This window comes from Haliaeetus albicilla, chromosome 18, assembly GCF_947461875.1.
Source record: "Haliaeetus albicilla chromosome 18, bHalAlb1.1, whole genome shotgun sequence".
Taxonomy (NCBI): Eukaryota; Metazoa; Chordata; class Aves; order Accipitriformes; family Accipitridae; genus Haliaeetus; species Haliaeetus albicilla.
In genome coordinates this window covers 18,034,937-18,047,701 of record NC_091500.1, presented here as the reverse complement: position 1 = coordinate 18,047,701, position 12,765 = coordinate 18,034,937, and positions in this window count along the sequence as shown.

Sequence of the window (12,765 nt, the reverse complement as noted above, 5' to 3'; positions counted from 1 at the left end):
TTACAAATACTTCCTTTTGTCCCTCTGAAATATGCAGAACACTTTATTTCAGAGACAACAAGCTGTTTCATTTGAAGGAAGAGAACATTGGAAGGAAGAGGCTTGTATTAGCAAGAACAAATATTGATGTTATAACCTGGACCGGCACATTTGCATTGTGTTTTAGTTTGATTACCCACATTGTCTTCTCATTAGCACTAGCAGCATCTGAACAGCTGAATAGCAATCTCTTCATCTATTGGTCATGAAAATCACTGTGACTGGGGTGAGCTGCAGTGTGCAAGCAGCCACAGTATGACAGGGGGCGGGGGGGGGGAGGAAGGGGATATCCACATTGCTTCCTAGCAGTACTTTGGGTTAAAAGTCTGCAGGTGGACAGCTGAGGCTACTGCTGACGGTGACTTTGTCCTGACCACCGCACATGGGGTCAAGTTTGCCCTTGCAGGAAAGATGACTCCTACCTCGAGAGCGGCTCAGAATGTGAGAGAGGACAGGCTGCCTGCTAAGCAGGTAAGTGAGGGGAAGGGTAAAACAGAGGGAGGCTCGCATCTAGGAGAGAGGCTGAAACGAGAACAGGGAGCAAAGAGAGCTGAACCACAGCAAACTTTGTCCAAAGGGACCACTGAGACACCACCCAAGAAGCTGCTGGACTAAGTTCCTGAAAGAACTCTGCAAGGCAGGGAGCTCTTTACAGACTTCATTCTAGCTCATACAGAACATTTTCAAAAAATCTCATTTATTTTCTAATAACAGCTTTGCTTCCAAAAAGTAACCCACTTTTGTTTGCTTTGATGTGCTCCTTATAAAGCTAAGGAACAGGTAGTAACCTCTTGAGGCTCTGGTAAGCTTTGTGGTGCCTCACTACAGTCAGGAGGGTCCTGACTTTTCACTGAATTTTTGAATGAAAGGAAAGAGTACTGTTTGGGGGGGGGAGGCTGGGACCCAAAGTTTTGTCAGTCATAATTAATTCTGAGTGAGGCTGCAAATTACTTTTCGGAGTTTTTGTTTGTTTGTTTGCATTTTTTTAACCTGGAACTATTTCAACTTTTTTTTTAGGGTTCTCTCCATTTAAAAATAGCAAGTTAGAGTAGAATGGCTCACCCTTACTGAAACTTGTTTTTTATTTATTCAGCATTGGAAAATGGTGGACCCACTTGTGGAACACAATGGTTACTGTGGTGAGTTTATTGAGGTACAAATCATCAGCAGGTAGAAAAAAGATTGCCCTCTGACAAGCATGCATGGGAGCTGAAATGAAACTAGAAAAGCTCATGAGGCATCAGTGAAGAGAAGAAACATTACCCAGGGTCAAGGTAACATTAAGAGGGGCCGAAACAGGCTCCCCTTTACTTCTTCACTCAACTTAATAGTAAGAGAAAGGGTGCTTTTTTGAAAGCATGAATATAGGTAACCCTCCATCTGCCACCCCAAAATCTCTAGAAAGGAAAATAAATACTTTGAGGACGAGATTGTTGCCTAACCAGCAAGAGACATGCGCTGTACTTTGTGACAAAGGTAACAAATCTTGGAAAATGCCTAACATCATGTCTGAATCCTTTAGCTCTTTCTTACACCAATCAAGTTATTTAATAAATATAGTTCATGTGCTCTTAAAATTTAATGGACTTTAGATTTCACACTGCCATTTTTTTGGCTTTTATTAATGAAATCAAAACAACTTGTGCTTTATCTTCCAATAGAACTTCAAAATTCAGTTGTAGCAAGTGTCCAAAAGTTCCCTGTGTCTGTCAAAGCACCTGAATATATTCAAAGCTGTGATGGAAAACAGACTTTTCTATAGTGTCCAGTATGTTGTGGCACCAACTAGGTTAGAAATTTTCTCATGGCAAAATATGTGTGAAAATGACAAAACAAAGCTATTTTAATATTATATTAAGGTTTACCTCATACTGAGGGTTTTTATTTGTTTACAAGCTGCCTATCCCAAATTTAAAATGAAGTTTCCAGTCTGCCTCAGTTCAATCTCTTAATTTTTCTCACAGCTGAATATATGTGGTCTTTTATGCAACTAGATGTCTATCTTGACTATTTTGTACATTTGCCCTTGCAAATGGGCATATTTGAGTTTCAATATGGTAATTTCTTTCTAAAGAAAATATGGTGCAGGCAGACAATGGAACTGAATAATGTGCCTTTTCCATTTCTAACTTCTAGGATTCCATACATGTGCAAATTAGAGACCACTTGAGGAGAAACATTTGCAATATTTTAATTAATTTGATGGGTTAAAACACAAGAATTACAGGGCATGTCTAGAAAAGTTAAATGCTCTTTCCAGCAGTGCAAGTTTCCAACATTATTATCCCCATTGGTCCCATAAATAAATAAATAAAAATAATCAATATTGTTTCTTGGGCTCAAAATGTACTTGGCATCATGCAATGCATGTAAATAAAGACAGTCCCTGCCACACAGAATAATTATCCTCCAATTACATATTCTGAATCCAGTCTCTGTGCTGCTGTGCTTGCCTGAAGGATCTAAGACCCCTTTTGATATAGCCACTAACTTCTTTCTTTCCCTCACTTTCCCCTGTTTTCCTGGTCCTTTCCACTGTTAAGCCCTGCCATGATGAAGCTTTCAGCTGCTTCTACTACAACTGCATCAGTGTTTTGCTCTGTACCGGTCCCTCTATACCAGCTATCATTCTAGAGCTTGTCTGCAAAGTCACTGACCTCTCTTTGATTAAATTGTGAACCTCTGGTGGATAGTGTATAACTTGTTTATGAGGCTCTACTAAGCAGAAGAGTTGTTAAATAAAATAAATGTTAAAGAAATAAAACAAAACAAATGTGATTTTGGTATCATAAAAGTAAAGGCAGTCCTTCTGGATGAGCACATGGTTTTTGGAGTCACCATTAAAGCCGGAGAATTGTATGGTATGAAACACAAATGCCACATAAATGAGATGTGAGATATTAGTGGAATTTGTTTCAAATACTGTTACATGCTCTAGCAAAGGACATTAAACAAACTCAGTAGAGTGAGGTCCTCTTCCTTGAGCCAGGAAGGGATAAAAGACTCAAACCCCTCACACACACTGCAGGCGAGATGAAAGGGATAAACTAAAGTTTTATGCCACAGCATCTCTATTCCACCTGAAATCCAGTTTTAAGGTGCTCTGAAGTATCAAAAATGAAACAAGTCTTTTTCTACAGAAATTCCCGGAACATATTTAATCTAAATCCTCCTGTGTAGTTGTCATTCTGTGTTTTCACCATCCTGCATTTGCTTCTTGTGAATTCACTGTACAGCCCCATGATTGATTCACCTACTCAGCTGCAGTCAAGTAGCATGACATGATGTTGCATCATTGCTCTACTGAAAGAGAAAGAGTCTTTTAGCAAGGAAACCTAGTAAGATTTGTCCCAAAGACACACAGTTTCTTAACTTCCAAGCAAGTAACACAGTGTCCCAGGACCCTAAAAGCCCAGGGACACCCTCTTCTGCCCTTCATCAGGCAGTCTCTAAAAACTGCTATTCTGTACAGAGTAAATTGAGTAGGCTTCCTTAAACAACTTAAAAATAAGGGAAAGTAAAAGCATAGCTCCAGTTAACAAACTTGGAATTAAATTACAATTAACTGAAATTAACTTCAAGGGATTACAAGTTCAGATATTATTTTATTGCAGATCATACACAGCATATTTACAGTTTCACCTCAATATAAAGTAAATCTGTTCTATTATAGTGATTCCATGTGGTAAAGGGAATAAACATGATTACTAGGTAGTTCTGGGACTAAAAGCCTCATTTTAGACTGATGCAGGTAAGTTCCTTCTCTTTCTTGTATATCAGCTAGCAGGAAATTAAGGTGAATAAACATATATGTACAGGAATTCCACACTGCAATTCCACATACAGAGGACACACACATAAAATCCTGTGTGAAATAAGAAGGTTTAAGCTCAGATTCTCAAAAATAAGAGATATCAAAATTCAAGTTTCCTGCATAATGTAATTTAGACATCTTGTTGAATCATTATGATGGTCTTCAGTTACAAACCACTTGTTTAACTTTACAAGCCCTACAAGTTTTCTTTTCTCCCTAAGAGACATCCATTCCACATCCCTTCATTCAAGCAGTGCAGTTGGAAAATTAAAAAGGGGAAAATTCACCTACAGGTTATGAGAAATGTGAAAATGTAATTTTGTCAATATTAGAAGTGGATAAATTCAGTTTCTTTGTGGGCACCTCCCAAGCAGACCTGTGTCTCCCCACTTCTCTTTCTGCCATGTCTGCCTCTGGTTTCTTTTGGTCCATCTGGGGATTAACTGCTGCTGTTGCAGCAAAAGAGCATCACCTGGACCTGGGAACAGCCTAACCATCATCTTGTGTTTTGCTGTGAGTACATCAATGTACCGAATGTTGTGGTTTAACCCCAGCCAGCAATCAAGCACAACGCAGCCACCTGCTGCCCCTCCCCGGTGGGATGGAAGAGAGAATCGGAAAAATAAAAGTGAGAAAACTCGTGAGTTGAGGTAAAGACAGATTTATAGGTAAAGTAAAAGCCACACTTGCAAGCAAGGCAAACCCAGGACTTCATTCACCACTTCCCATGGGCAGGCAGGTGTTCAGCCATCTCCAGGAAAGCAGGGCTCCATCACACCTAACGGTGACTTGGGAAGACAAATGCCATCAGTCTGAATGTCCCCCCTTTCTCCTTCTTCCCCTGGATTTTATTGCTGAGCATGATATCATACGGTGTGGGATACCCCTTGGGTCAGTTGGGGTCAGCTGTCCCGGCTGTGTCCCCTCCCATCTCCTTGTGCCCCCCCAGCCTGCTTGCTGGTGGGGTGGGGTGAGAAGCAGAAAAAGCCTTGACTCTGTGGGAGCACTGCTCAGCAATAACTAAAACGTCCCTGAATTATCAACACTGTTTCCAGCACAAAATGAAAACATGGCCCCATAGTACCTACTATTAAGGAAATTATCCCAGCCAAAGCCATCACACCGAGCAAGATAGCAAGAACAAAAAAATTTTCTCAAGGAAGGTGACTATGTCTTTTTAGCTATATGAGTCTTTGTGGAGAACAAGTGTTACTTCATACTGCTTTTTTGGTGTTCTAAGGGATCTTTACTCAACATATTTAAGATATGTAATAACCCACAGGGGAATGGAATCAAATATAATACTGTATGCATAAACCACAAAAAGTACTGATTAGAGAGAGAGAAAAATGTTTGATCAGATTGAAAAATGTACTATGAAACTGCAGAGATCTGAATTTTTTAAAGGCTTATTACCATATTGCTGTGCTCAGGGAAATGACTACACATCAGTATACATTTTAATTAAAGCATAAAGTTTTAAAACTAAATTCTATTGAGTTCTTACTCAGCATACCCAGAGGGCTCCGCTCCCTGTTTGATAAAACACGTGCTTTTACCGACCTGGAAACGTATATTTTTCTAGTGATTGCAAACAGCTATCCAATAAAAGTAACCTCAAATATGAAATGCCTGTCCAGATTTATACAATGTATATAGATGTTTTGTACATTTACTTTAGAGTCCCTATAATGCTACTTGATTATTGATGGGAAAATTTAAAATTCAGCTGTGAAACTGAAGCTGCTAGATAAAAAAGAAAGAAGTGGTAAACAAAAGAACTCAAATGGAGGATATAGTATTAACCTTTTTTTTTGTGACTGTTGCAAAACACGTGCATCTGGAAACCTGTGTATGTGTACAATGAGCATGTTTGTTTCCCTGTCTTCATGCATATATATACATAAACAAGATTGGAGAAACACTTTTAGGACTTTTATGAATGGGAATGCAAAAAAGTGTGTGCTCATCCTAGCTTTAAGTGCCTAGTTTATATGCTGAGCTGGAAGATCAGTCTCTCTAGTCTCCTCTATACAGTCAGCAGAGAAAATGAAGTTTATCCCAAGGGAAATCCAGAGGACCCTTTTAAACAGGTTGTTCTGTATTAGCCTCAAAATGGAACCTATTTCTCTCTTTTGGCTAGATAAGAGATAAGCTTTTTAACTTAACTTATCCTACACAGGCACATAAGCAAGGTAGTGTGAATTCCTTGTATATGAAAATTAAGGGCAGTAACTCGCTAGTAAAAACTTAAAACTTTTAGATTGCAGTTTTCTGAAATTCTTGTTGAGGCTGTTTGTACCTTAATTCTAAAAGTATCAAAAGACTTCTGGGTTTTTCTTGTGTATACTCACCTCTGGTTTTAGCAATATTTTTAACTCTGCAAAGACTTCAGGTAATGAGTACATTCAAGGTAAGCCTAATGCCTTAATTGTTGCAGGATTAAGACCTACAGGAAAAGCTACGTTCTGATATGAATACAGACATGAGGGTGTTCATGCCAATGAACATGGAGAAGGAATTAATTAATTTGTTTTCCCATTTGAAACAAAATAGAAAAATCTCTCAATAAGATCATTGGTGTTTTCCCAAAAGTTCTGAACATAAAAGTTCATGCAATCCTCTCAAACTCATTAATTTTCCCTTCTCTTGTCCATCAGAATTTCAGTAATTCATTCAGGCATCAAGAAGATGCTTTACACAATAATTTATTCAACAGAAATAACAAACTGAGGGTATGGGGAGATGCATTTGGTCATCATGAATAACTGATAGTCTGCCATGTTCCCATATAGCTTGCTTCACACAGTTTACAAATTGTTTCACACAAGCTTTCCTTACAAGGGAAGAAAAAAGAGAAGTACTACCCAGATGAAGTGGTTTGCCATGACCATTTTACTCAAGTACATGAAATCTGGTTTGATGAGATTTGGAAGAATCCTGTTCTACATCTTTTGTTTTGGGGTTTGTTTTTTTTTTTTTTTCTCTTTGAGCTATTAAAAAAAAAAAAAAGAAAGAAAGGAAGTGGAAATCTGGGCTTGCTTGTTTGCCTGGAACCACCCATCACTTTCTCAGCTGGCTGAGGTGGGGTACGCACAGATGTCTCAGTTGCCCTTAGCCAGTTCAGAGCTCCCTGCCTCAGACAGGCAGCTCTGTCCTGTAAGCAGTTTCTCCAAGTGTATTTGTGATTGAGTGGACTGGGACTGGACCTGGTGCTTTCACCACTGGTGTTTTTGAAACTAATTTCTCCTTGATTTGTCTCAGTCCTGGCAGAGTTAGGGGAAAAAATATCTAAATTTATGTTGAAGTCAGTCAAAGTAAAAATACATAATGTTAAAAACCTCTGGTATGCTAGGATACAAAGTTTGAAGAGTAATTTTTTTTTAAAAGATTAAAAATTATTGTTTCACTATGTGATTTTCTCTCAAATACTATACTCAGATATCCTCCTTGGTGTCTGAGGCATGTTTGCACTGTATTCCTCACTTTCTGTATCCAACATCATGACTTGGCCATGGCCCAAGACATGACTGGGGTGTTCACGCTTCTCTCCGTTCCCCAGTGGTGAATTTTTTATGGAACAAAATGGACCATGGGAGCTTTTTTTTTCAGTTGAGTGCCTTGACTGTTTTACTATAATTTTGTGCATTCACACTCTCTCCTCTTCAGTAACTCTTGAATCGTTTGGCAATATAATGCTCAGACCTGCCCTATACATGCAAATACATGGCCTTATAAAGCAGGATTAGGCATATGACCCTCACTGTCCCTCTCCAACTGTTAAGATGGGCTATTCTGGCAGTAGTTTCATTTCAAAAGAGTGACTTCTCAACCTTCTGGAGTAGGCAGCTAAATAAGCAGTGAAAGTAGATAGTCATGAGTAACCTGGATGCTGAAGTGTTTCTGTAACTTTTCCTTTGGATAGTTTTAGAGAACGAATGCATCAGTTTCCTACAGCATTGTTCCCAAGGATGGGGAAAATGGATAAGATCTAGATCAAATTGTTTAGTGTGAACCGTTTATTCAACCATGCACAATTATTTCTGGCAACCTTTGGAGAAACTTATTCTCTGCTTTTACTTTTATTATACTTAAACCTTCATTTTCCAATGTATCATATACTAAAAAGAAGAAGAAAGGAGACTGAGACGAGATACTTTTCAAAAATGTTTTTCAAATCAGTGTGTGGAACAGCAATCTTGAAAGAATTATTTTACTCCAGAACAATGTGGTTGCTGGCCTGAAAGGAAAGAAAAAGTCCAAAACCAAGTAAAGATAGTGTACCTTCCCTCTAGCACCTTACAGACTTTGAGAAAGGATTTTGTGAACACTAATATAGTGCCTCAGTGTAATGATTTTAAGTTTCTTATTACTGAGATTTTTGTAGTGGTGTTGGCATCCATTCTGGTGCAGGTTTGACAGAGAACATAAAGGGCACCCTGGCATCCTTGTGAGTGGGCTGAGCATAAGGTCTAACTTTAGGAAGAAACAGCAAATTTGTCAGCTTCTTGCTCTACTGCAGCCTGTACATGCTCCTGGGACCCCATCCTCTATCTTCTTCACAATGTGGGGAGCTTACTCTCCCATCTGCACTGTTTTCTGCCTTTCTGCTTCCACAAGGAGGCTTTTGCCATCCTTCAGGGCTTCTCAAAAAAAGAAAAAAAGGGGGAACAAAGAAAGGAGAGGAGAAAGTTCTTTCCTTTGATACTGCTACCAGCAGCAAGAATAAGAGAAGAGAGCCTAAAACAGACACTCTGATTCAGGCCCCAGTCCTGACATGGTGGATGCTGACCTAACTATACTGAACCCAACCACATGCCAAACTGCATGGGCTTACATCCTCATACCCAGTAACTGAATCCTGAAGTCTGGAAAGGGCTGATCTGCAGCTGAGCTGCAGGTTGTCAGATTGAAATGTTTCAATCATTATTAATTGCTTAAATAATAGCATAGCATTTCCACAGCACCATACATATTCAAAGCAGAGTCCAAACAGGAACTGTTTAATTAGTTCTTACAATACCCCCTATGAAGTAGTTAAGTAAGTTAATGGGAGTTCACAGGCTCTCAGGATTGATTAGAGCAGGCAAGCAAGGAAGTGTTTTGCTTGGGCTGATGATGTGAATGGATAGATGAATGAAGTGGGAGGGAGGGATTTGGCTTTTACAGCTCTCAAGTTTACAAGACAAAGTCTTTAAGGAACTGAAACAACTATCATCAGTGTTCATATTAAAGCTGTCCTTTAAGAGTGACTCACATTATATTTGAGGTTTTTTTATTCTGGTGAAAATATAGTATTTATCTTTCATCACAGTTAGCGCTGCTATGTTTTAATGACCTTCACATAGCCTTATTCCCAAAAAGAATATTTTGTTTATCACATGGACAGCAGGCTGTGAGTGATGCTATTAACTATTCTTTCCTTTCTCTTTGGCAGCTTTCAGGCAGAATGGTAGCAAAGCTACTATACTCAACAGTGGTGATGGGGGTTTGAATGATCTATGACGTTTTAATTGGTGTCCATCATTAAAATGAAATAAAAAGTAAAAGTAAAAATAGCAATACAAAAAAAAGGAAGAGAAATGATGGTGATGACAACATAAAAAAAGCTTGAAATGAATGAAGGACAAACAATGACCCAAAGTAAAAGAATAATTTCCCTTCTCACCCTAGATTTTCTTCAATTGCAGTCTATTAACTTAGCTTAAGAGCTTAAGAGCATATGAAGGATCTATACAAAAGAGACAAATAATGGGATTCCTGAATCGATCAAAATATTGGTAAAAGTTAGGTTAAATCATAATTTGACCTATTTTTGGCTGCAGTCATCTCCCACTCAGCAGCCAAAAATCATGTGACGCTGGCTCCTTCCGTCCAGCTGGACTGAGTGTGGCAGTCTGGACTGTAAGAGTTGACTGTTATTGATGGATGTAGGGAAAAATTAGTGGGTAAGATACTTTTAAGAAGCCTGCTGGGAAATATTGCATTAGACTATCTTAGAGAGCTCTTCAGTATCTGAAACCCATGATGGGAGAAAAGACAGAGGGAAACCTGCAAGATCAGGTTATTTAAAGAATGATCTTTCCTGCTTCCAAACCTGACTCCACAGATTAGTGATCTGCTTAAGGAACTGCAAGATCTGGCTCCTGCTTTTCTCCCCTAGTTTCCTTTTCAAGGAGAAATGTTTCAGTGTAGAGGTCACTTAGTAACTCAAAGAACGTCTACATATGAAAATGATGGAAGGTTGTTTTTTCTTCTATTTGAAGAAATTGCCTGAAGCAAACCGTTTTTTGTCTTGTTTGAAACTTATATGCACATTATATTGCTGACACTCCATTCCATTTTTTTTAATACAATCCCTGCTATTTTCAATTTCTCTTTCTTTTTTTCTTACCTGAATCACACCACTTACAAAAGTCCATTAGCAGACTTTTTTTTATAGTTTTTAGTTTCTGCTACCTTGGCAAAAAAAAATATCTCAAATTATTTTCACCTCTTGCAGCTTAAAACTGGTGGTTAACGTTTTCTGGGGATCTATAGCACAGAAAAGAAATCCTGTCAAAATAAGTATATGTTGATACCTTATGCAAATATTTAAATAGCATATTGGTAGATGTGTACTTAAGTTTTGTGGGGTGAGACCTGAAGTGTAACAGAGCCTTTCTCTGTTGTGTTTGTTATTGGGATGTCACAAGGCAAAATACAGTTGAAATGAGAGGGTAACAAGTGACACTTGCTTTGCACCCATGAAAACCACTGCAAAAGTTGCAGGCTAACAGAGAGATCAAATTTCTTTTCCTTCCATGAAAGCTGAATTCTGGGCCCATGGAAGATTGGGTCATGTTCTTCACCTTCCCACACAAAAAAACATGGGAATATTTTTAATCATTAGAAGTGGTTTCACTTAGAGGATAGAGGGGTCAAATAAGGATCTGCATCCCATTCTAACAGTCTCATAGGACAGGAAATGGGTACACTGTGGACAAACTTAGCTCCTTTTCAGTACATATTCAGCTCTGAGAAGATGTTACATACAATGTCCCCTAATTGCATTTTTGAATGAGAAAAATCTGATAGAAAATGTATCAATGTCTTGATCTGATCTAGGCACCTGAGATATCTATCTTGGAGGATAATGTTTCGTATCTCAAGTAAATTAGATTAAATTTATCTAAACCCCACCTTTTTCTCTCCACTGATTATGACAGAAGTCTAGGCTATTTAGCTCAGATGTAGCCATCTACATTGTGGATATATAGGACTTCATTCCTATAGTGGTTATAGGATATGTAGTGGATCCTACATAGTAGATATATAGGACTTCATTCAATAACTTTCATTCAATCAATTCATAAATTAATTCATGTGAGTGTCTAGTGCTGCCTGAGATGCCTTAGGGTACCCAACCTGTCTGGCACATGGCTGCCACAGGACTTATGAGAGAGAGACAGAGATCAGGTGGGATAGCCTAGGGCATCTCAGTGGTTTACCCCTTGAAACCTATGTGGGAGCAACTAAACTGAGAGCCAAGTTCACATGATTTCATAGTCTGAAGTTCTTCTCTATGTTCTTCAGCAGTGTTCTGCAGTAACTGTAAACACATCACAGAAACTCAACAGTCAAACCAGCAGTAATTACCTTTCACAACCTAAATGCATGCTCTCTCTTTAGGGTGAGGTTCACTTGCCTACACCTAAATACTGATTGTCATTTTAGGCACCACAGGATATCTGCTCAGCCTCTGTCAGAAGACATCAAGTATCCAAGTCCTGCATTGGATCTCCCACCTCTATGTAGGCATTTTGGATGCCCTTGGATCCCTATATGAGACAACCAAATCCTCTTTAGTTACTGCAGAGCTCTGAACTCCACTAGCTGTGCAAAAATAAAAGAAAAAAACATCCTGGAATTCATGATCAGGTAACAACTGCAATATGGACATACTGAAGAATTTTGTTTGTAAAATTCCTTTGATCAAAGTGAAAAAACTCACCAAAATTTCTCTGACAAAATACTCAGATCATTAAATACATTCTTATCTGGATAAAGGGGGGAAAAAAGAACACAATAACTGGAAGAAACTAGTTTATGGCTGCCAAAGAAAAAAAATAGACTTCAGAGGCACAGAGAAAGAGCAGCTCTGTCTAATACTGGTCTGCTGTAAGGAGGTTTTCTTCTTAATTGTTTTCTTTTTCTTTTTTTTTTTTCCTAAGCCTCTATTGCTTTTACAGAAATTTCCTTTCCATATCTTGCTTATACTCTACTAAAATCAATCATTACCGTGCCTAGTTTTAGGAACAGAAATTAAGAGGGATACAGACCACTCAGGTGCAGCCACTATTTGCAAAAGATCAGGAGCAACACATATGGTTGTAACATAAGTACGTGAGCAGTTTCCTATTACAGTTTAATGAACCTGACAAGTGCACTGTACTATACAGGGTGGTGTCAATTTATTTACATGCAATACCTAGAAATGCAGGGGCTCTGACTGTACTGCAAATATGTATATCCTTTTTTATCGCAGCAAAAAAAAAAAAAAAGCCAGGTGATATATTTGAAGCTTTCAAGTATTTTAATTCTATCAGAATTTTTGAGCAAACATCATTGAATTTAAAGTGATCTGAAGATTGCCTTTGGCTGTTTTCTACTCATTAGCTCAGTGAAAGGTTTGTTGCCTGAACTAAAAAGAGCTCAGTGTCACTGCCAAGCTTTACGGGCATAACTGTAGAACCAGGCAGAGTATGTTCCTTAAAAGTTTCATTTCTGTTTCATTCAAATCAAAGCAAAGTAAACCTTCCTTGGAGTCACACAAGTATGCATGACACTGACATTCTTTGAGACTCATGTCCAGTGAATGGTACTTAGTCTGAATCAAAAATAAGACCTTTCTCTGTCTGATTGGGAGCAGA